Below are 21,334 nucleotides of genomic sequence, written 5' to 3'. Positions count from 1 at the left end.
CCTCATTTTGCCACCGGAGAGTTCTCTCACATGGTGCCCCTTTCTCTTGGAGAAATGGTAGACTTTTTAGGGCGCCTGAGTGGCGCCAGCCGGTCAAAAAGTATCTGAATCCTGCGCAGCATCAGCCGGAAGGAGATGGTGTTGGCGGTGGCTGAGCACGGCCAGCAATCACTGCGTAATCCGATATGAAAGTACACTGCGCGACAGGAAAACAGGTTGAAAGTTCAGAGCGGTGGGTAGTGTGGGGTTAGCTTTTGCTTAGTGAGACAAAAACTTGTTTGAGGTAATTGATGTATCAGAAACAGTATTTTTGCGTAATTTAATATTGCTAAATTAACTTTTTGTGGAGAAGTAGTTTAAGGTGGTTTATGTTTCTGCTGCGTTAAATATTATAGTGGTACCATTCAGTTGTAGTTTTTTAAAGCCCATTTGGGTTTTTGTTAAACACTGCATACCATCTTTCAACCCTAGTGAATATTGTAATACGATACGGCCCATTAATTCAATTAACTTTATGTGCTCGTATGTGTCAAACAAGAGAAAACAGCCAAAGAAAGGACATAGGTTTTTCGAGTAAGAAAAGAAAAGCTGTCATAGTCACGTTAAGATGGATTTCTCTCGTCAAAAGAGCAAACAATAAAATACAGGGAATGATGATGTAGTACATCAATGGACCCCTTATTTAAACGGTTTCAAGTTTCCCAGCAACTTAATGCTTCCCGAAAACATTTCCCTATGGCACTCAGCAGTTGCAATTTACAGAGAAGTAATAAAACATAATAATCATGGAAATATTCGTTAATTTTAGTACAAACTAAGCGGCGAATTTTGCCTGCGGTTGCCACGAATTTTCTGATTCCCCCAACTCCGCCTGCATCCACACCCACTTTTGTGGTTCCTCCTCTACAGCTGGCCACCAAGCGATACCATCCGAATGCAAATGGAACCCATGCAAGGAGTCGGTGGTGGAGTCGAAGCCTCTCACTAATTGGCAACCACTTTCCATCCAGAAGTCACACTGAGCTGCTAATGGATGTAATTTACTGCCGGCAACGTTTTTCTACGAGCACATCTAATTAATTGAGTGTGGATGTGGACAGCCAGGAAACTTGTGGAGTTCAATATGCAGGGAAAACAGCCAGACGAAGAGTTTAGCTTAAAGAAAAGTTCGAGATTCAGATGAGTTGAACAAGGAAACTTTTGGGTCTTCATAGATTAGCCATCCTTAGTTGCGATATTTCATCCATAGTTGGTGAATATAAGCCAAACTATATTACCAATTTATAAAATTGTTGTACAACGGATAAAATATCCATCTTAAACATTTCAACCTATTGTATTTTAAGATATATGATATTTTTATAAAACCCTTCAAGATCAATCTTTTACATTTTACTTACTTTTCGAACACTTTGTTACTTTCATCGTGGTATCTTATCAACAATGATGTTCTTTTGTGAAGATGTTAATACTTTTTCGTGAATGGCGATCGAAAAACGTTAAGGCACAAAGCTTGTGGTTACTTTTTAAGGCTTAATGCTTATAAAGGCACGCTCGGGCGTAGTGTGTGTATCTTTGTGTGTGTTGTTGTGTTTAGAGTGTTTTTTTGGTGTTTTAACAGGATCTTTGCGATCGTTTACTAGACGTTGTCATCGAAAGGCATTACAGGGTGTTGTTGAAAGGGGATTTTAAAAATCGTTGACTGCGACGGCAGCGCTGGTTCAGACGAGTCCTGCGACTCCTGCGAGTCCTGCGGATCCTGCTGCGGCAACTGCTCGACGAGCTGAGGCACGTTTGTGGTGTTGGCAACGGAGCGTACCGTTTTTGTACAACAAATTGTACGGAACCGAAACTGAATTTACAAATTACTCAACACAAAACGATGGCAAAAACCGCTAACAATTTGGAAAATCTTTAAAACGCGTATACATCATAATAACGTGGGAATTCTCAATGTTCTCGAATTTTATAACAAATAACGTTTCAAATGTTCTCGAGTTCCTTCTTCTCTAGTATAAAAGCTTGGTTTTTGTATAAATCTTGTAAAGTATATATAAACGTGTGACTTTTGTATATATATTGTTAAAAACGTGTAAAGCTTGGTAACAAAGTTTTTATAGTATTTTTGTTGGTTTTTTATGTTTTTTCTAAGGCAAATTAGTGGCAGAGTTTTGAGCGGCGATTGGATCGCATCGACTTAAGGTCTATTAAAAGTAAAGTATCTGTCCAAGGCACTCGACGACAACAACGCAGTGTGTGTGGCTATGTTTTCAGTGTGTGTGTGTGTGTTTTTTTTTAAAAAGATAATAATATTTCTTAGGTATAAGGCACGAACTATGACGAGAAAACAGGAACCGAAACGGTACAAAAGGCACTTGACCGCCAAACTTAACGAATTTGTTTTGCAGTTGCAAAAACTCAACAAGAACTCAGGCACAAAACGGTTTCAGAACGCGACTTAAGACTTTCTGTCTCACTGACTGACTGGACCAACTTTCTGGATGGTTTCTGAACTGGCAAGTCCTGCCCGATCAGCGGCTAGGCCTAGAATGATGTGCTATGCCGGCGACACATCGTGAGCTTCTGATGTCAGCATCATTCATTCCACTAGTCGTAACCGTTGTGTGAATCCGCGACTCGACGGCGTCGTCCTGGCGGCCGATCCGCGCATGCTCCGCGGACAGGATGCCAGCTTGCCAGGATGCTGGGCTGTTCGGCTGCTGGGATGCCGGTATGAGATGGCATGTGCCCGGGCATCCTTCTTGCCCGGCTGCGCGAAAAGGATGTGAGTAGGTGGCTGCTATGCGAGATCGTAAAAATTGCCTATCCACACACACTGAAGGGAGGGTTTGGGTTGAAGCATGGTAACATTTTGGCTTTTTCACTTGGGTTTTCTTGATGCTATGTGTGTGTGTGTCTGTGCGGGAAATCCACCACCAACTGGGAGCACCCGATGGGTGGCATGGACCACCAATGGCTGAACTTCGCTTTCGCCTTATGTACAACGAGAATTGTTTGTTGCCAGCGCCATTTACATGGCTAAAATTGTATAAATTAAACGTGGCTGAGTGTTTTTTGTAATTTTTTTTTTATCTGAGAAACTCACAATCTCATCGGGGCATGCAAAATGAATAATGGTTAAAGAATACCGGGAAATCGAACAGCGGGAGATCGCCGTTTTCTGCGTTACATTCGTTAATTAATCTGATTTACTTTGATTAATTATTACCGAATGAGTTAAGAAAATTGTGGCTCAGGACAGTAAGCAAGCAACAATCCTTAAGATACAAATGGGAAGGCGCTCGGATAGTAATCTTCACCCACCCCCACTTATCTGTGCAATCGCTGTCGACATAAAAGCAAGCGGAGAACAAAAAAAAAATAAGCTCAACTGGCGCGACATCCTGGCGCCAAAGCCACCATTTTGTCTGGCCATATAACCGAGTACATGGGGATCCGAGTGAGTGTGTCCTGCCTCGTCCTGGAACGCGTGTGGCCGTGCGTAGGAGTCCTGTGGTGGCCACCAAGGAATCTGCACACTATTCACTTGTCTTGGGACACGTTTACTCCTTCGCAGCCATGTTTTCCCCACCTCCTCGTCCTTTCGAGGAACGGATAACAAAATGCCATCGAGCTGCGCCAATGTGGAGCCGTTTTATGTAATTTGCACAGTTTTTATTTCTGTTTGTTAAGTGGAAAAATAGAATTCGAGCAGATACAAAGGACTCGTCTGAGGCATAAACTAAAGTAATAAAATACGAGAAGGCATTCTTCTCTTTTATAGGTAGGATATTGGTCTTCAGATCGCCTTGATTAATTGTGTTTTGTGGGGATAAACAAAAACAGCAATTTAACTTTTTACACTCGATAAAATAGAAGAAAGCTGTTCATAACTTTAATAGAAGCTCCCCAATAACTTTGTTTGTCAGAGTTCCTCAAAGTAAATATAGCTGAGATATCCAAATAGAAATCACTTTTTCAACAATACTAACCTAAAAACTAATTATTTGATTATGCAAATCTGTATTCACACCTTCACTTACCTCAGTTCGTAGTCAGCCGCTTATCTTCGGCTAATGGGTTGGGTTCGATTTAGTTTCAGTTGTTCCGTAGATAGTGGAGAAATGTGTTTAACGAAAGTTGTTTGCTGTGTGTGCGCCCGTGTGTGTGTGTGTGTGTGTGTAGGTGTTATGGCAGTATTAAGTGTGGTCGTTGTTGTTGCGTTGTTTGTTTCTTCGTTGCTCGTTGCGGTTGTCGTTTGTTTTATTTGTTTAGAAGATCTGCAAAGAGAGGGAAACACAGAGCAAACGGTTAAAAGTGCGGGCAGTTATAGGAAAATCTCTATCCAACTCTCCAGTTGCCACTGTGGCAACTTCAATAGAGCCCAAAGCAATCCACTCCAAGACAACTGCAAACGCACAAAGCATTTTTCCTGTTTTCATTTTCCATATTAGCGCAGCTCGACCTCGGCGCCGATGGGTGGACTTGGATGAGGATGTGGATGTGGATGTGGACGAGTCTGTTAGGTGGGGCAAGCTGGCGGAGAAGAAGCCGATATAGCAGCACATATATGGCTAGATGTCGGCATTGCGGTTAATGCCACCAAGGCAGCCGGAGCAAGAGCACAGCCATCGATATGTGCGCACATAGAATACCATTCCAAGAATGCTGCACCAGACTTTTCCATTAGCGGCGTTTGCACATCGCCAGCGCGACTTTTGTTTATAGCAACAAAAAATATCAATCAACACCCAAATGCCCAAAAGAGTGCATCAATGTGGCTGATCGGGATCGGCTGGAGAAGTCGGAGGATCCGGTGGAGATTGGTTGTCAGCTTAAGCTGCTCAAGAATGCGGCTGCTATGATCCCCATTTCTGACCAACAATCCTCTAATAATTATTCATACAATTCTTATGTATGTTTATAAACATAGGATTACAAAATAATCAAGTTTTTAAAGTACTCTTAATATTAAAAATCATATGAAGAACAAAAATAATTTTGTTTTTATTGCATTTCAAAATTTCGTGTTGGACTTTTATGATTCGGTAAAAATATATTTTAAATATAGTATTCAAAACATTAACTCATGCCTACTGATAAATGTGTTTAATTCCACATTCCAATCAGTGAGTAAACAGATGACTGACTTTAGCTTGAAATTATAATTAAACATTTCACTTTTAGATATCAGACAATTTTGAAAGCTCCAGGCGTTGTTAGTCACAAAAGAAATGATATTTAAATTGATGATTCAAGAATCCAACAATAATCATGAAAAATACAAGTCTCTAAGGTTCATTTCTTAAGAATCATTTTAAAGTTGAAAGTTGAAAGTATTGTGAGCAAAATTACTTACAACAAATATGTCGAGTTACATAACTGGCATATATATATATATATTTATATATATTATTAATAATGATACATTTTGTGACCACTTTTACAAACTTTATGATATGCCTTGAGAATAACCGCCCCAAATCCCCCAGATCGACTTATTACAGGTGCAGTTCAGCCCTCGACTTGTTGGCAAGACAATGGAATAGCATGGGGCGTGGGTGCCTCCTACTGATCTCCTGGCCCCCATCTGGTCCCCAACACGGCCGCTCAATGAAAGCGAAACTGCGATTGTGGGCGTTGGACAAGTTTTTGTAGCTTGTATAGTTTCCATTTAGTAGGTCGACGGCTGATTGCGTTCATACAGACTACATCGGTTCGCATGTGTATCAGTCTTCGCGGAGCAATCAAAATTACAAAACGATAGCTTCACGTAGTTATGGCGAACACAATCTGAGACCTTGGCACGATTCTGCCATGCAGCCAGATGTCGGTCTAGGTGCTCAGGCACGTTCTACAGTGCCGAACCTCCGAGCTGCTGAAAAGGGTTCCGAGTGCTTTACGACCGAGCCAGACAACGTGGACACGCCAGATTAAGAGGATATTGACCCGAACAGTAGCAGATACACATGTGCAGATCCGAGATAGAAACGGGCAGATATTCATAATACTCGCATGATACTCAGAATTAACCGCAGTAATTGTCTTTCATAAATGCTATTTTTTTTTGTATTGAATTAGTCTTTCGGGTGAGTTTCACCACATGCCAAAAATCACTAATTATCTACACACATAATGACAAATAAAATAATACATCATACATGCGAGCGGTGATGACTACATGTGCAAGTGCTTAAATCAGTTTCCAATGCTATAAATCACATCACAACTCACAATAAAAATAAAACGAGAGAAAGGAGAATTTAAATAAACTGCCAAAGAAAATCCAACGTAAATTGCGTTGAAAAACAGGCCCGAGGAAAAAGTTCTCTCTACTATAAAAGCAAAACAGATTTTAATTAAACCATAACAACAGCCATACTATATGTGCCCAAACCCAAATCCATTCTATATATATATGTATGTATAAATGGAGCGCTATAAATACCGTGTCCAAACGAGAACTTTCAAGGTAAACAAATATTATTTGGAGAGCAGACAAATCTCTTGGATTTTCCATTCGATGCGCCCCCAAATATCAAATCAATGAACAGTGTCGAAACTAAAAGTGTGAGAAAAGGCAATCCCCACGGATCACACTTGCCCCCCGAGCAAAAACTGTGGCACGATGTTCATGCAACACTGGAAATAGAACGCAGCCACCTAAGCGGATAAGCTGAGCATCTCAAGAAGCCGGCCACCGAATCTTAACACACAGTCAATTCTTTGCTAGCCGAATCTCACCTATCACACAGATCTTTGATCCATCGAAAGGGTCTCTCTGTGGAGCTTTCACTGTACTTTGCTTGTAGCGACGATGATGCTGATGATGATGCTGCTGCTCTTGGCTCATTCGTTTGCTTATTTTTTGCTCGATCCCTGAGTCATAGATGAATTTATAGAAATTTTCAATTTATGTGTACTACAACGGGCTAGTTTGGAGGTCCAACAGATGGCCGCAGAGTGATGCCCACCGGCGACTCGCTTGATTTTTGGTTGCGCTTGAGTAATGTAACTCATCGCATCATCAAACGACTCGTGTAAAAACTTTTATTTCACTTTTCATGTCAGCGGAAATTGACGAGGTGGTCAGCGAAAAAAACTGGTCGTTAAACAAATGTGTCACGATCCAGTGACAAGGTACTGAAAATGGCCTAATGAGCGCAATTATGGCAGTCAAAAGCTAGACGGATTCCCAAAAAAAAAACAAACAATATAGTTTATTCTGTGGAATTATGTAAGCTAGGGGTCAACTGAGTGTCCATTCATTAAAGCACTGAATCAGTCAGAAGCCAGATTAAAAAATTGGTTCTTGAAGTATTTAAAACGATTTAAAGTGCAATGAGAAGTACAAAAGAGCAAATTAACTCATATTTGCTTAAAGAATTCAATGAAATGCCCGTTTGTTTACTGTAATGCCCACAAAGGTATTGCCCACAATGTTTATTTGGACAATTTGCACATTCAACTCGAATTCGTTCAGATTTAAACGACTTATAAACAACAGTCACGTTCCTACGTTTCCATTTCCCGGATTGGTTCATTCAACTCAACTTAAATGATCGCCAATAAACACTTTTTACTTGAAATAATATTCTCCTTGAGCTTGCACTTTCAACGAATACTTTTCTCCATGGAAAACTATCCAAGTTGAGTGGCCCGATAAAAAAGCACTGTTCGCACAGTTCAGTTACTCACAAACTCACAACGGGGGTCAACTTGGCAGATTTGACATACAGGGACTATATGTGCACCTTGGATAACCCCTGACTGCGGCTGTAATTTGAGTAAACAAGACATCGTCGCTGGGGCAATGGGAAATGGGCAATGAGCAATGTGGCCAACAATGGGGCTCAAATTTGTGTATCGCTATCAGCATCGCCAGCACAACAACAATGGGCGGCCAATGATGATGGCAAAATCCAGATAAAAGATGCATTAAAAGTAACAAAATACACAAATAAACAAACGAACAAACGGCCAAAGGATGGATGGAGATCCCTAGATGGATGGATGGGCAGGCTGGGTGGGTGGGTAAGGCAAACAAACAAATCAAATCGAATGAATCGACGACGGCGACGACAGAAGTGACGTCAAAAGGGGGAGTCGGTTGCAAGTGGGTGGTTGCTGGATGGGATCGGGTTGACTGAAAGGTCTCGATGGCCCTGTAATTTTCATTTATCATCAAGGTGGTGGCACACCATAATGTGGCCAAATTATGTCAACCAAGTGATAAGGATCAATGCTCTAATTATAAATCCTTTGGAAAGGAGCGTGCGTGTAATTAGCTCAGCTTATGATACCCAAACTCATAGAAGAATAAAGGGATTAGACATATATGTACTCTCTTGTTGGGATAAAGAAAATGCAAATATATCTGTTGCGATTTTATACAAAAGTTCTTATATGACTTTCCATAATTTGATACAAACTGATTTTAACTTTAGATACAGCTTGTGAATATATTCAGTCAGCACTTTTACCGACTTCAGTGTATATTCCCCCCAACGAATTTCACATTTCCTGCCAACATGGATTGCCTTAGCTTCCTTCCTTCCTTTTCTCAACGTGCCTCATACACCATCTACATACGAAAGACATTGCCAAGCAATTTTATGATTGGATGCCAAGTTCCATTCCCATGCCACTGCCTACCCACTTAAGAAGGAGCCCCCCCTTCTTTGAGTCACCCTCTCCGGTGGCCACCTACTTCTCCCATTCCCCCCGTTTGCGGCCGACATCGTCAATCGGAGACGGCAAAAAATTAGGCTCCCGCCAGTCGGGCTCCAATGGATTTTCGCACAAGTGAGTGCCAAAAGCGACAGTGCCACACAACATATACACAAAGTTATATGTGCGTATTTCTATATATAGCGATATAACAAATAGTCAGGGGCATCCCTGCGAGAGGGCGAGGAGCTGCAGCTGAGTTGACTTTGAGGGGCAGCACTCAAATACTCGAATGCCAATGCATTCGAATAAGCCGAATAAGAAATGAATTTTTATTTTCACACTCACTCACTGCCACTGGCGACACACAAAGCAGTTCCATTGATTAAAAGAGCCACCCAATCCCCTCAGCCAGATGGAAATAAATTGCGAGGCAAGGCCAAGCCTAGCGATAACTGCCGATGGACATGACAATCGCCGGAAAAGGGGAGCCATCCAGAGGAGAGATAATCAAATCGGGAAAGGAATGCATAAAATGTGGGGTTAACTACACACTAACTTCCTTAATGACGGGCCAAGGTTCACAAGAAAGTTTTCTAGACTCAACGCAACTGAGTCACAGATCATAAATTTCTCTTTAAGAGTCTATATCGATGTAAAATATTGTTTTTTATGTGTTCTTCAAATTTAAATGTTAAAATGGGTTTGTAAAATTTAAAAGAAAATCCACACTCATCATGTGAACCATAGAACCTTTTTTGTCACTAATTAAAAACCAATCAATCAATATATGTATGCTAATTTGTTCGTCTAATGGTTTCGGTTAGAGAAATTTCACTGGGCGCTATGGGGCTATAAAATCGGAATCCTCAAGATTTCCATCAATTTTTCATTACAATTCCACACGGCGGGAATCCAGGGGGTGTGACAAACCGCAACCCATTGCAATGGGAATGCCAAGGCGGACTTATCGGCTGACCACATCGAATCGTTTCGCTGATGGACTGACAGATTGATGAAGTGCCCAAATGCGTGTTCACTCTCAGGCTCTCTGGCAAAAAAGCGCCAATGAATTACTGACGTAATCGGGCAGGGATTTACGACACCCACGGCGAGATATAGGAGGCGGCAACCCGATCGTTGGAGCCCAACCCAATCCAATCCCCACTGCCATCGGCGATAAACGAAACAAATAAAATGATACGTACACATCTCTCGCCAAGTTCGGTAGTCCCGTGGTCGATGGGGGAAAAATGAAATTTTTGCATAAATCTTCGCATGCGTTTGTTTGCATACAAAAATGGTGACAATAAACGTTGTGCCGCCGATGGGCAGACAACAAATGCGAATGAATACTTGCCGTTTATTTTTAGCAGCGAATGCATATTCTTTATCAGCATTAATAGTAAACAAGGGGCTCCATCTCTGCTCCTTCCTGCCAGCGATTCTTAATGACTCAACGATGAGTATGCGTGCGAAAAGGGAATGCGAATCGAGTGGAATCGAGTTGAGTCGAGATGGAAATGTTCGAGATTCCGATTCAGATGGTCGTCTCTGGTCGGTGCTTCCACCTCCTCCGCTCGAGTTCCGCGTTATTAAGAAACATTCCAAAACAATAAACTATTCCACAATACGCTACGGCCAATCGAACTCAATATGGAATCATCTACGAGTTCTGAGTTCTGCGGCCCATTTTGTTTATTTAGCATTTCGGCTGTTTGATTCAGGTCCGGTGAAAAAGCGAAACATGTGTGCGGCAGCATTAAACCCACATAAACTCACATCAGCCCCAAGTAGCTGTATCTGTTGTACAGAGAGAACAATATTTAAGATCTTTTCAAAACGTTTATCAAGTTAGCCGCTTGTTTCTGTAGAAAAAACATGACCGCTAAGCAGAAAAGTATGTTCTTCATATCTTAATAGATACTTTTATGCTATCTGGTAGGACGATTTTGTTTTTGAACTTAAGTTACAACATATCTGAGTGTTATCTTAAGACTTCTACACAAGATCAATAATAGATGGTTTGTTTGCCCAGTGTAGCTATATATAGCCTATGTATATTCAGCATGTATGCATTCATGTATCTCAAGTGCAATACAAAACCATTGAAAATGCTGAGGCGTTAAGAAAATAGAGCACACACACCAGTTGTTATTTTTATTTTTTAATTGTTATTACGCTGGTCGTTTTGCTTTTGTTCTTCTGGTTGCCGCCAGTAGTTTTTTTTTTTTTTCGATATTGTAACGAGTTGAACGGGTGGGTGGCTTAATTTACTTTAATTGAGCTTGAAAAGTAAATCGAACAAATGGGCGGAAAATCGAAATATATCATAGGTAACATGGGTGAATAAATATTGAATGGTTCTGCATTAGCGATTTGTGCACTTTTAACTTTCTGTAGAAGTTTAATTTCTACTTTCACAGCCCATTTTTGTGTAATTTCACATTACAAAGCAATCAAAAAGTTCCCATTTCACGCTTGCCACAAAAAACCAATTCAATTAGTCCCGAAATTATGAAGTAATCCTCGCTGCGAAAACATCCCCGGGACATCAATCTCGTATCCGAAAGTTGTATGGCCAGCGATCAGTGGAAGACCTTTGCACTCGTCTCCCAGCAGAGCAAAGCGAATTAATGAATACAGCTCAATTAATAAAACGGCGAACGAAAAGTATGCAAAACCATGAAAAAAAATATCCAACAGATACAAGTGCAAAATGCAGTCACTTGTCTGGCAATCGAAACGTGCCCCAAAATGGGCAACACAAGCTGCTGCCCACCAGTGTTTCCACCAGTGACCGAGTTACAAATCAGTTTGCTCAATGAATTGCCGCTCCAGCCGAGCCGAATGTGCACGCGGATCACTTAACAAATTCCGGGTAATACTTTTTGGATAATTGCTATAAATAGCTTATAAATATATAGTAAATCGAATGCTTAGCAACATTCCAAACATGTGGATTATTATCATTGGATTGTACTTATCCAAATATACTAACAAAGAAGTATAAACACATTACTGCTATCAGCTTGCCTAGAAAAAGGTATAACATGAGTTGAGTTTGAGGAGGAAATCGAATTGCAGATAAGATGGTGAAAGTGGAACACTCTCATACTTATTTTGGTTCGAGTGTTCTAACATGTAGTAAAGATCTTATCAGGAGAAAAGGAAAGTGTTGAAATATTTATTATGAAAGACAATGGGTCAGTAGAAAACAGAATTCCAGAAGAACGAAGTAACATGCATACTCCTAATAAAAACAAACTCATATTTGAAGGTTTTGATAATGATATTTGGATGTTTGGGCCTTAATATTTGTGAAGTGTACTAATATCTTGGCGGATGCTGAGCTTCCCCACGTCTACGTCCGAAATATTTGGTGGATGTGGAGCCAATGCACTGCCCACACAGTGGAGCATGGAGTGAAAATGAGCTCCGATCTCGATTTCTTTATGTTACCGAAGCGTGTTTATGTGGCCGGCATTCCAAAACCGAAGCCCACTGCTAATAAGGTCGAAACGCTCGAAAAAGTGAGAGAGACTGAAAATAACAACAGCTTTAAACGAGCGCATTGACATTTCGAGATAATGGATAAATAATATACAAAATACGCCCACAAAATGGAGCGACGGCGAAATTTGCCAAACAATCGGACAAAAAATGTGTGGAAAACGGCACAAAAGCCAGAGAAATTATGACAAAACACCGAAAGACGCGAGATATTTAAATCGGTGTAGAGAAGAGCGAGGAAAGAGCGAACTAAAAACAATAAATCTACGTACAGATACAAAACAAATCTTAGCGTACGTGTATCTTAAAGATAAATCGCATTTGTGGAGGAGGGGAGTGGGAGGCCAGCCGCCAGCTGCTAGGCAAGCAAGAAATATAGAATGAAATATCTATATGTTTGGCTACACAGAAAATAACATAGTATTTTTTGATAAACAGTAATATAAATAATGCAGTAAAGTATTGATTACATAATCAAATGATATGCATTTTTGGAGTATGGAACCCTTTGCTTAGGTTTATATCCAAAAACAAAAAAAGCATCATCATGAAAAGCGAATCATACTAATCTGACGAGTACTAAGATTTTGCCAACATGACATATATAATGTATAGCATAGTGATCTATTATAATCCCAATTTTTTCTCTGTGGACCAGCGTAGTCAGGGGCAGACATCAAACGGCAGACGTCGACGCTGGCGCCGGCAGCGCGATGAGGTAATTTTCAGCTTGTTTTCTAAAACGTTGGACATCCGAAATGGGGAAAAGGGTTTTCCGATGGGTTTTTGGCGCGCATCGCGCAGGCGCAACGTGCATTTGGCGTTTGAACTGAGTTACACAATGGAACTGCCTTTTTGTGGCACATATTCCACTCGGAATGGGTAAAAATAACACCATATGTCACACACTTATGACCGCGCACTCTCGTATGTATATACCTTCTTTAATTCCCACAATTGGGCTGGAAACTCTTTTGATATTTGAACTTGAACGATATGCACGATATGCGATATTCATATATGTACGAATCGGCTATACATATATATAGGTATATATATATATATATATTTCAATAGCGATATCGGGCGCGGCACAATCGAACGAATTGGCACCGACGACGGACGAAACTCGAATGAGCGGGCCGTAGAAGCGAGTGGTTCGCTCGGTTCCATGGGCAGTGTGAGCAGCATGAGCAACAGATGGGAGAGCCGCGAAGAGAGCCACCTGCTAGGCTTCTCTTCTCTCTGATTCTTCCGATTCTCCTGATCGCCGTCTGCAAATGTAAACAAAACAAAAGGTGCCCGCCAGAGGGAGGGCGGTGAAATGAAGGGGCAGCGGAGGAGGAGGTAGTGGCCACAAGGTGATGGACCCGTGCCAGTGGTGACTAATCTTTCGGTGCCCAACTTATGGCTCTTTCTTTCTTCTCAAGAGTGAGCTGAGAGGAAGCGACAAATTGGAAGAGGAAGTGCGCTTAGTCACATGGGGTTTTCTGAGAAATAGGCATTACTCCTGCTTTTCAAGGGCTGAGCTAGTCAAGCGATTGGAGCGTTGTAAGTATTAGTATTTTAAAATGTTTTGGTAGTGACACAAACATTTAATATCATGACTCTTTTACGGACTAGATGATTCCACAAAAGGAATGCCTCTAAACAATATTAATGTAATCAAATGTCTATAGATAATACTCCAACAATTCATATACTTATAAAGAAAGTAACAGCGCTTAGAACAAACAGATTACATGAGTAATTTTAATCTCTGTCGCTCAGCTTTCAGATTTTTGATTGGGAAAGTTGAAATAATTGAATAACAACAGTTCCCAAAAAAAAGTGCATAAACAAAGGAGGCAAAATAATAGCCTGTTGACTTCAATTAGGTCCAATTATTGACGCAATTGAGGGTCTGATCCCGGGAAGAGTGAATCTCTATGCCACTGACAGCGGGACGTCGGCACGAGTCTTGTGGTTCCTTGTCTCGGTTCTTCGGGGGTTGCAGTTGCACAGCTAACTCCACAATTAACTTGAGAATTGCTAAGGACCGCGAATCCGGCGCTTCTTCTTTAGCAACCGGGGGTTATCTTATCGCGTATGGAATGTACCCCATACACATATACACCATGCTATTCTGCACGCTCTTCCAGCTGCTCAGATAAAGCCGTCAAACCAAACCAACTGCTGTGCTGATAATGCGAGGCAGTCGCAGTTGGACTCTCGTTAATTGAATTATATTCGCAGCTTTGGCTAAAAAAAAGTTGCACTTTAATTAGCATAAAACGTTGGCGATGCTTACAAACAATCAAACATACAAATGCGGGCGTTCCCTTGTTGCCCTCTTTTGTTGTTACACTGGAAACTTGGCTAAAAGGGCGGAATTCGCGTGACCGACAAAAACAAATGTGCGGGACACATGTGGGAGAGACCAAAATCCGGACAGTCGGCGCCACCAACTGGGGGTAGGGATGACGACGATGACTCCACCCCGGAGGAGCACCCACTAGGCGGCAACAACAAAATGTGCGAACGAATCGAAGTGAGTTCTTGTTGGCCAGGCCGCAGCTGAGTCTCCACTGGCTTTGTTTGCCGCGTTTTTATGCCGCGGGAAAGGGACTTTCAACTGATTTGTGCACTTGAGGCTTTAAACATTGGTTAACTTACAGAAACACACGGCGAAAAGGGCTTAAAGAGAGCTAAAATCGAGTAAATAAAACTAACACTTTACAAAAAATTCCGTAGTTAAGACAGTGTGACCGTGCGCCGAGCAGCTATCGATAAGTTGCTGCGGCTATCGGAACCAATTAGCGTTTTGGTTATTTAATTACAAAATAAATACAAAACAAATGATTTTATATATTCTAATCATAGTTTGTCATACTTCTATCATATTTGAAATTACTACGGCAAGCAAAAAGTAGTCTGCACACAGAGCTGTTATGCCAATTGCAGACTGTTAAGTGCAGGGTCACCCCAAATGTAAAGGCATGGGCGCCAAATTTAAAACCAAAACCCCAACTAATGCAGACCAACTAAAACAAGGCTTAAAGATTAAGCGATTTGTAGTCGAATCCTATAAAAAACAACATCTCCACATGATTAATGAAGGTTACAAGCCCCACCAAAGCGCACCCCCGCACGAACTTGATATATTTGTCTGGCTTTCCTGAATTTTCTCCGAGACGATCATCGTTTCCGTTTTGATTTCGGCGATTGGAGGGCAGCCAAGTGTGCAACTTACAACCCTCAGAAAATAGACGAGCAATCTAAGGGCCGAAAAACAAAAACTAGCTAAAATCCTAAAAATAAGCAAGCGAATTCATGACTTTGCCAAAGTCGACGGACCGCACATAGCGCGCGACTTTGGGCCCTTTCACTGGGGTTGCTTTCCTCATAAGCCAGCGAAATAAAAATAAATTTAATGTTCCTGTTTTTTTCCCTTCTCCTTTCTCGACTTGTCAAGGATATCATATGCATGGGTATATGTGTACGTGTAATTTATGCTGCAAAACATCTCGAGCACAAACAGGAAACAAGCGTCCACGGTCCTTCTTTCGCTACACTCTTAAAAAATTAAATGTAATTAAAGACAATTTGCAAACTTATCAAAGGGGATGATAAACATTCCTTTTGCTACTATCAAACTTGACTTTAATTATTGGAAATTTTAAGAGAAACATTAAACATTAATCATGTTATAGCTTAATCTAAAAATTTCGCTCTGTGCACAATGCCCGCCCTCTGCGCGCTTGGGAAATTTCTTGAAATGAAGTCAAGTTCGGGGCTTGGGCGCAAATTCAATTAATTTCAATCGAACGCCTGTCGTTCTGGGCATCCGGCATTGGGCATTGAGCATTGATGTCCCGCGATTTGAGGCCTGCCAAACCGATACGCAGATAGAAGATGCAGGATGTGCAGATATGGACTCACCCCTTGGGCCGATAAATCTCGGAACTGGCACACTCGCTTCACACACACGCCCGTTATGACTGCTGGCCAAGGAGGAGCAAGCGAAATGGATGAGCCGAACGCATCGACATGTGTCCTGGTGCTCCTGCTGCGTCATTGCTTTAGTTCCGGTTGAGTTTGTGCCAGCGCTCGCCAAGATTTATGTCACTTTGTTGGCCCAACAAAGGGGCCAGGGAGTTTGGTTTTCGGTAATGGCAAATAAAAACCCGATTCGCAAATCCTTTCCTCGAGTGACCCACTTGGGATTTGGGACTTGGGACTGACCAGCAGCGAGGAGCAACGCTAATTGAGCGATCTTCCGGCTGGCTAATGGGTTAAACCGGCCAAGCCGAGTGCCCATATATCATGTGCTTGGGCCGTGATAATTTCGGCATTTTATCAACCAAAATTTAGAGGGTTCTTGGCTCTGCCGGAGATTTATGACCATCTAATTGAGTTTGTAGTTTTCTGAATGCATTTCTGGTTTCTAGTTGCGGATGAATCTGAGCTCTTTGGGGTCCAATAAATTGCTTGAAATATAATAAGTATTTTTCATATTTTAAGTGCTACAAAAGCTAGAAAAACTGGAAAAACGTGTAAATTTATGATGGCAAGAAGTTTGAGTGTTTTCAAATGAACTTATTGCATGAAAAATATCAAGCAATTTTTAACCGCTTCTCCGTTTTTAGAAACTAGAACCAAACACAAAATGTTAAGAAAATATGGCTAAATGTATTATTTTGTTTAGATCCCACTTAAAATTTTTGAGAAATTCGTTTCAAAACCTTCAAATTCGATTTGCTTCCCAATTATAAAGTGAGCCATCCTTTCTCTCCAATTTGCTTAGCATTCTGGAAAGGCGTAAACTCGTTTTGATATTGCCCAACAAATTCCCCACAAATTCGAAGCACTCGAACGACATTTGCATGCGGGCAGCTATGAAAAACTTATATTGAGAACAATAAAAATTTATGAAAAGCCATTAGGGCGAGGCTGGAAAAACAAGCAAACGACTACAAATTGCCGGCAGCCGTTCGACCCAAACCCCTTTTGGATGAACTCGAGATCGGGATTGAAGCTGGATGGAAGGGGAGTTTTTGGCCACAAATTATTTTTATAGCTGAGAACGATCCCAGGCACGAGTACGGCGAGTTATGCGCCGGAGAATCCCATAAGCAATCCGGGACTAAGCCCGTGGAAGTGCCCGGATGGACGTCTCGGTCGTAAAAAGATGGAACAAGCCCAAAGGAGTGCACAGGAAGAAATCATTAAGACTTCGGATAGAATTTAGTATAAGAACTAGTTGGTTATTATGTTTAAACTTTTGCAAGCATCCCGAAAGAGAAAGATATTGAATATTTCAATGAAGTTTCCCATGAATCTTAGATACATACTTTAAGACTTTGGAAGACCTTTTCAATCCATTATAGAATTCTTTAGAGAATTCTTTTCTCTGAGTGCAGTCAAAAGTGGAACTGGAGTGTTGTGCCGTGTCATTGTCATTGCCATTGCCATTGTCACTGGAGTCTGGAGTCTGGAGGCATGGACATGGAAGAGAGCGAATTTTAATTGATGACGATTTCATTAAAATTTCGTGGCGGCCGTGCTGAAAATCGGCATCCTGCAACCCCGTGGCGTGGGGCAATAAAAATGCAAACAAGCGGCGCGTGGGCGATATCCTTGCTCCAGGATAGGAGATGATGAAGATGATGACGCTGGGTTAACTCGCCCAGCCAAGTGTGAAGGATGCAAAAAGTTAATCGCTCAGGCGGACGACACAAGCCCAATCCCAAGCACTTTGTATCTGGCCAGATGTGTTAATGTTTCTCGATTCCAGCCCAGGCTGGAGGGGTATTTTTTATTGCCCTGTCCAGGACATTCGGCATCCTGCGAGATGTGTGTGTGTTTGCGCACTAAGTAAATTGCGTAAATTTATGGCTGCGTAAATTGTTTAATGACTCAACAGTCTATTTATCCTGGCGCGGCCATGCACCGACATGGCCTAATGGCCATGTTGAGGTTGAGTTCGTATCCGAGGATTTGGAATTCGGCTGGGAGTCAGGGGTGTCAAGAGGAGGAGGTGGTGCAGTGAGCTTGTTAAAAGTTCCATTCGTTTGAGGCATTAAAATGTTTATTTGCAGTGCGTAATTGAAAGTTGTATTAAATTTTTCAATAACTTGGATCAATTCTATGATTAATGCCTCCTAAGCACTAAATTTTTTATTAAATTTTTTCTATATTTATATTCAAAACAAATTTATTCGCTCTATAAAATCGTGCATTTCCTTACCAAAACACTAACGCATAGCATCCATTTCCAACTGCATTTTATCTTTATAGCCTTCACTTAATTTTCCCGAAATGAGCATTTTATTTTAGTTTCTGGGACCGCTGACATGTCACTATTCACAGGACGACCGCTTATCCTGGCTGAAGGATCTGCCCCGCTGAGACTGAGGCAGCAATTAAGCAGGCATTAAACATGTAAACTGCTCGCAACGCCCCAGAGATCAAGGATTGGGCAAGGATGAGCATGGATGAGCCAGAGGATACCGGGGCGATGGAACCCCTCACCTTGTGGGGGTTGGCTGTCCAATTCCGTTTCCAATTCGCTGACTTGTCGCACCCAGTCAAAAAGCGGAGGACGATAAACGGCGCTGATAGCCGAGCATTTATCAAGGAGCTCGGAACAGGCTCAATTGAGTTTCAAATTGATGTCACCATTATCGGGAGCTGTCATCTAAGGAACTGGTTGGGGTGACATCTACATGAGGGATGCGATGAATCGCAAAGGGGAAAAAAAACATATAACAACAAGGAGGAGGGCCGCGTTGCATTCCGTATTTACTTATAATTTTTTCATCATTTATCAGCGATACAACTTTCTCACAATCCCGCAATTGCATATTTATGTAGATGTGCACTGTGCAATTTCAGCTTGCGCTTCGATTTAAGTGCTCATAAATAAAAATCCAAGCGAAAATCCACCCCGGAAAAGCGTGGACTGGGAAAATGTTCGGAGTGGGTGGGGGTGCACAAATGGTATGGCGTCCACCCCGGGCAAACTGTCAAAAAGGCAACGGAAAGTTTGTAAACAAAACTAATGCCGACATGGGTGTTGATAAAGTTCTCCAAACTTGTGGCACCCCAACCACTGCTGGCTTATTGAATTGCCCTACACGCTTGATTGCCCGCTAAACGGATGACGAGGGGCGGGGGGTTTTTCCGGATTTTTCCGGGATTTTCCCCTCGACCAGGAGGCGAGTTTGCCCATTCGATTCGTGTGCGACATGTGGATTCGTCATACCAAAAAGCGCAAAATATTATCCAGGCCCGACTTTTGTTCTGGTTTCGCTTGCAAAAATGAATCACAAAGGGCGCAGGACTCAAAGTGCAGGATGCAGCCCAGAAGGATGAGGGTTTCAATGGGGACACCCATTTGCCAGTTCGCCTCAATGGAATTGTGACTTGTGTCTAATGGACTATCCTTTGTCATCCGCCGACCCGCGACTTAATGGCCACGGGAAACTAAAGCAGTTGCACAAACATCCAGCAGCCGAGGAGCAGTTCTCCCATTGTCCTTGCACTTTGGATGGGAGTGTCCCTGCTCTAAATTCGTTCGAATGCAGATGGAATGATTTTAAATCGGTGCAGGAATCATTGATAAGGAAATCAAGCGAAACGAAAAATACAATTCTTTCAACTCATAAATCTTTAAATTCGATTGAAATAGATGGAACACTATTTATAGCTTGGGAAAGAGCAGTTATACCAATTTACTTTTATAAAAAGTGGAAAATACATTATATATATAGAATAAAGCTATAACAAAATAATTCACAAATTTTAACTTTATGATAACTTCATACAACAAAATGTACAAAGTACGGTTATGTTATGTATTGGATCGCCAATAAAAGAAATTCCAGTAAAATTCCCAGTCCGTATGAATTTCAAAATACCGGAAATACCGGAAATAAGTGCTAAAAAACTTAAGCATTCAGATTAAAGTGACATTTAAAGAAACACGAATAACTATTTTTTTTTTTTTTTGGATATATTAATTTAAAACTGTCCTTCGCGGACAATCATTAAATTTGATGACTAAACTTAACGGTAGAGAATTAATTGATTACATAAATTGTTGCGAAACTATACAATAACTGTCGATATTGTATGTATGATGTATATAATAATGTATGTATATAATTTAATTTAATTTGCGTGTCTAATCCCAGAGAGGTCCAAAGGGTGTGATCGGTGCAGCCTCCTGGTGCGTTGACTGGTGTCCAGCAGGTCTTGTGCCAGGTTGTTTGGGTGGTCTTGAAGCCTCTGCATGTACTGCCTGCTGCTTTTCTTAATCTCATCCTTCACCCAGGGGAAGCTGAGGACCTCGTGTATAGTGGCATTATCGTGGAAAGGGTGAGCGTTTGTGACTGTGCGGAGCGTTTTGTTTTCGAATGTCTGGATTATGTTGATGTTACTTTTCGATGCAGTGCCCCACAGTTGAATGCCATACGTCCAGATTGGCCTTATGATCGCTTTGTAGATAAGGAGCTTAGTGGAAGTCGGTAGCTTAGATTGTCTGCCCATCACGAATAACTATTTGATTTGAACATTAAAAAAGAAGTTCCTTCTAAAATTTTCTATAACGATTTGATCAGTCTGTATCAATTTCGACTTGGTCGTTTAATCCTCGTTCGTGTCATTAGCAAATTACGGAGCGAATTTCATTTTACGGATTAGCTACAAAGTTCGTAATCCGGTGACGGCCAATTTGCTTTCTTCGCCGACCGACGACCGATGAGGAAAAGAAATCTGCCCAGATCGGATGACAGTTATGGAAATTTATGATTCATTGCGAGGCATTTGGGTAGCTGACTGGCTGTGGTAGCAATGTAATCCATTTGTTTGCGCAACATTTGTCACGCTGCTGCCGCTGCTCCTCCTTTGGCTGGATATGCAGGACATGGTCTGGGGATTTGTCAACAGCGAAGGATACTTACTTATATCGCACCGATATAGCCAGACAGATCCACCCCGTTACATCGCAACTACTTTGACTTTGATTTTATGTGTCCCCTTTTTTCGCAAATGTTTGGCAAATGTTGCAAACTGTCGTCCTCGTTTGTCGGCTTGCCGATTGCTGAGGAGGGAGGCAATAAGGACATTCGGGCGGGGATTTATGAATTTCATTTACTAATGGATTGTG

The 21,334-nt window shown here is 41.6% G+C and overlaps 1 protein-coding gene across 4 annotated transcripts in view; it reads right to left on the bottom strand.

Annotated features, from left to right (window-relative positions):
- The window catches only part of LOC6737301 (talin-2), a 29,515-nt gene extending 14,542 nt beyond the window's left edge, over positions 1 to 14,973 (bottom strand). For 2 of the 4 annotated variants that reach the window (XM_016171116.3, XR_005544067.2), the window contains exons 1-2: positions 14,839 to 14,973; positions 4,044 to 4,280 (exon numbers count right to left, since the gene is read on the bottom strand). The gene's annotated coding sequence lies outside the window, so the exon portion shown is untranslated. Of the gene's footprint in view, positions 1 to 4,043; positions 4,281 to 13,122; positions 13,355 to 14,838 lie in introns of those variants that run through there. The other 2 variants (XM_039294105.2, XM_039294106.2) reach the window with 2 other exon arrangements.
- Positions 14,974 to 21,334: the final 6,361 nt, after the last annotated feature.

This window comes from Drosophila simulans, chromosome 3L, assembly GCF_016746395.2.
Source record: "Drosophila simulans strain w501 chromosome 3L, Prin_Dsim_3.1, whole genome shotgun sequence".
Classification (NCBI taxonomy): Eukaryota; Metazoa; Arthropoda; class Insecta; order Diptera; family Drosophilidae; genus Drosophila; species Drosophila simulans.
Note: the sequence above shows the minus strand (reverse complement) of the source record. Positions and strands in the feature narration are given on the sequence as shown.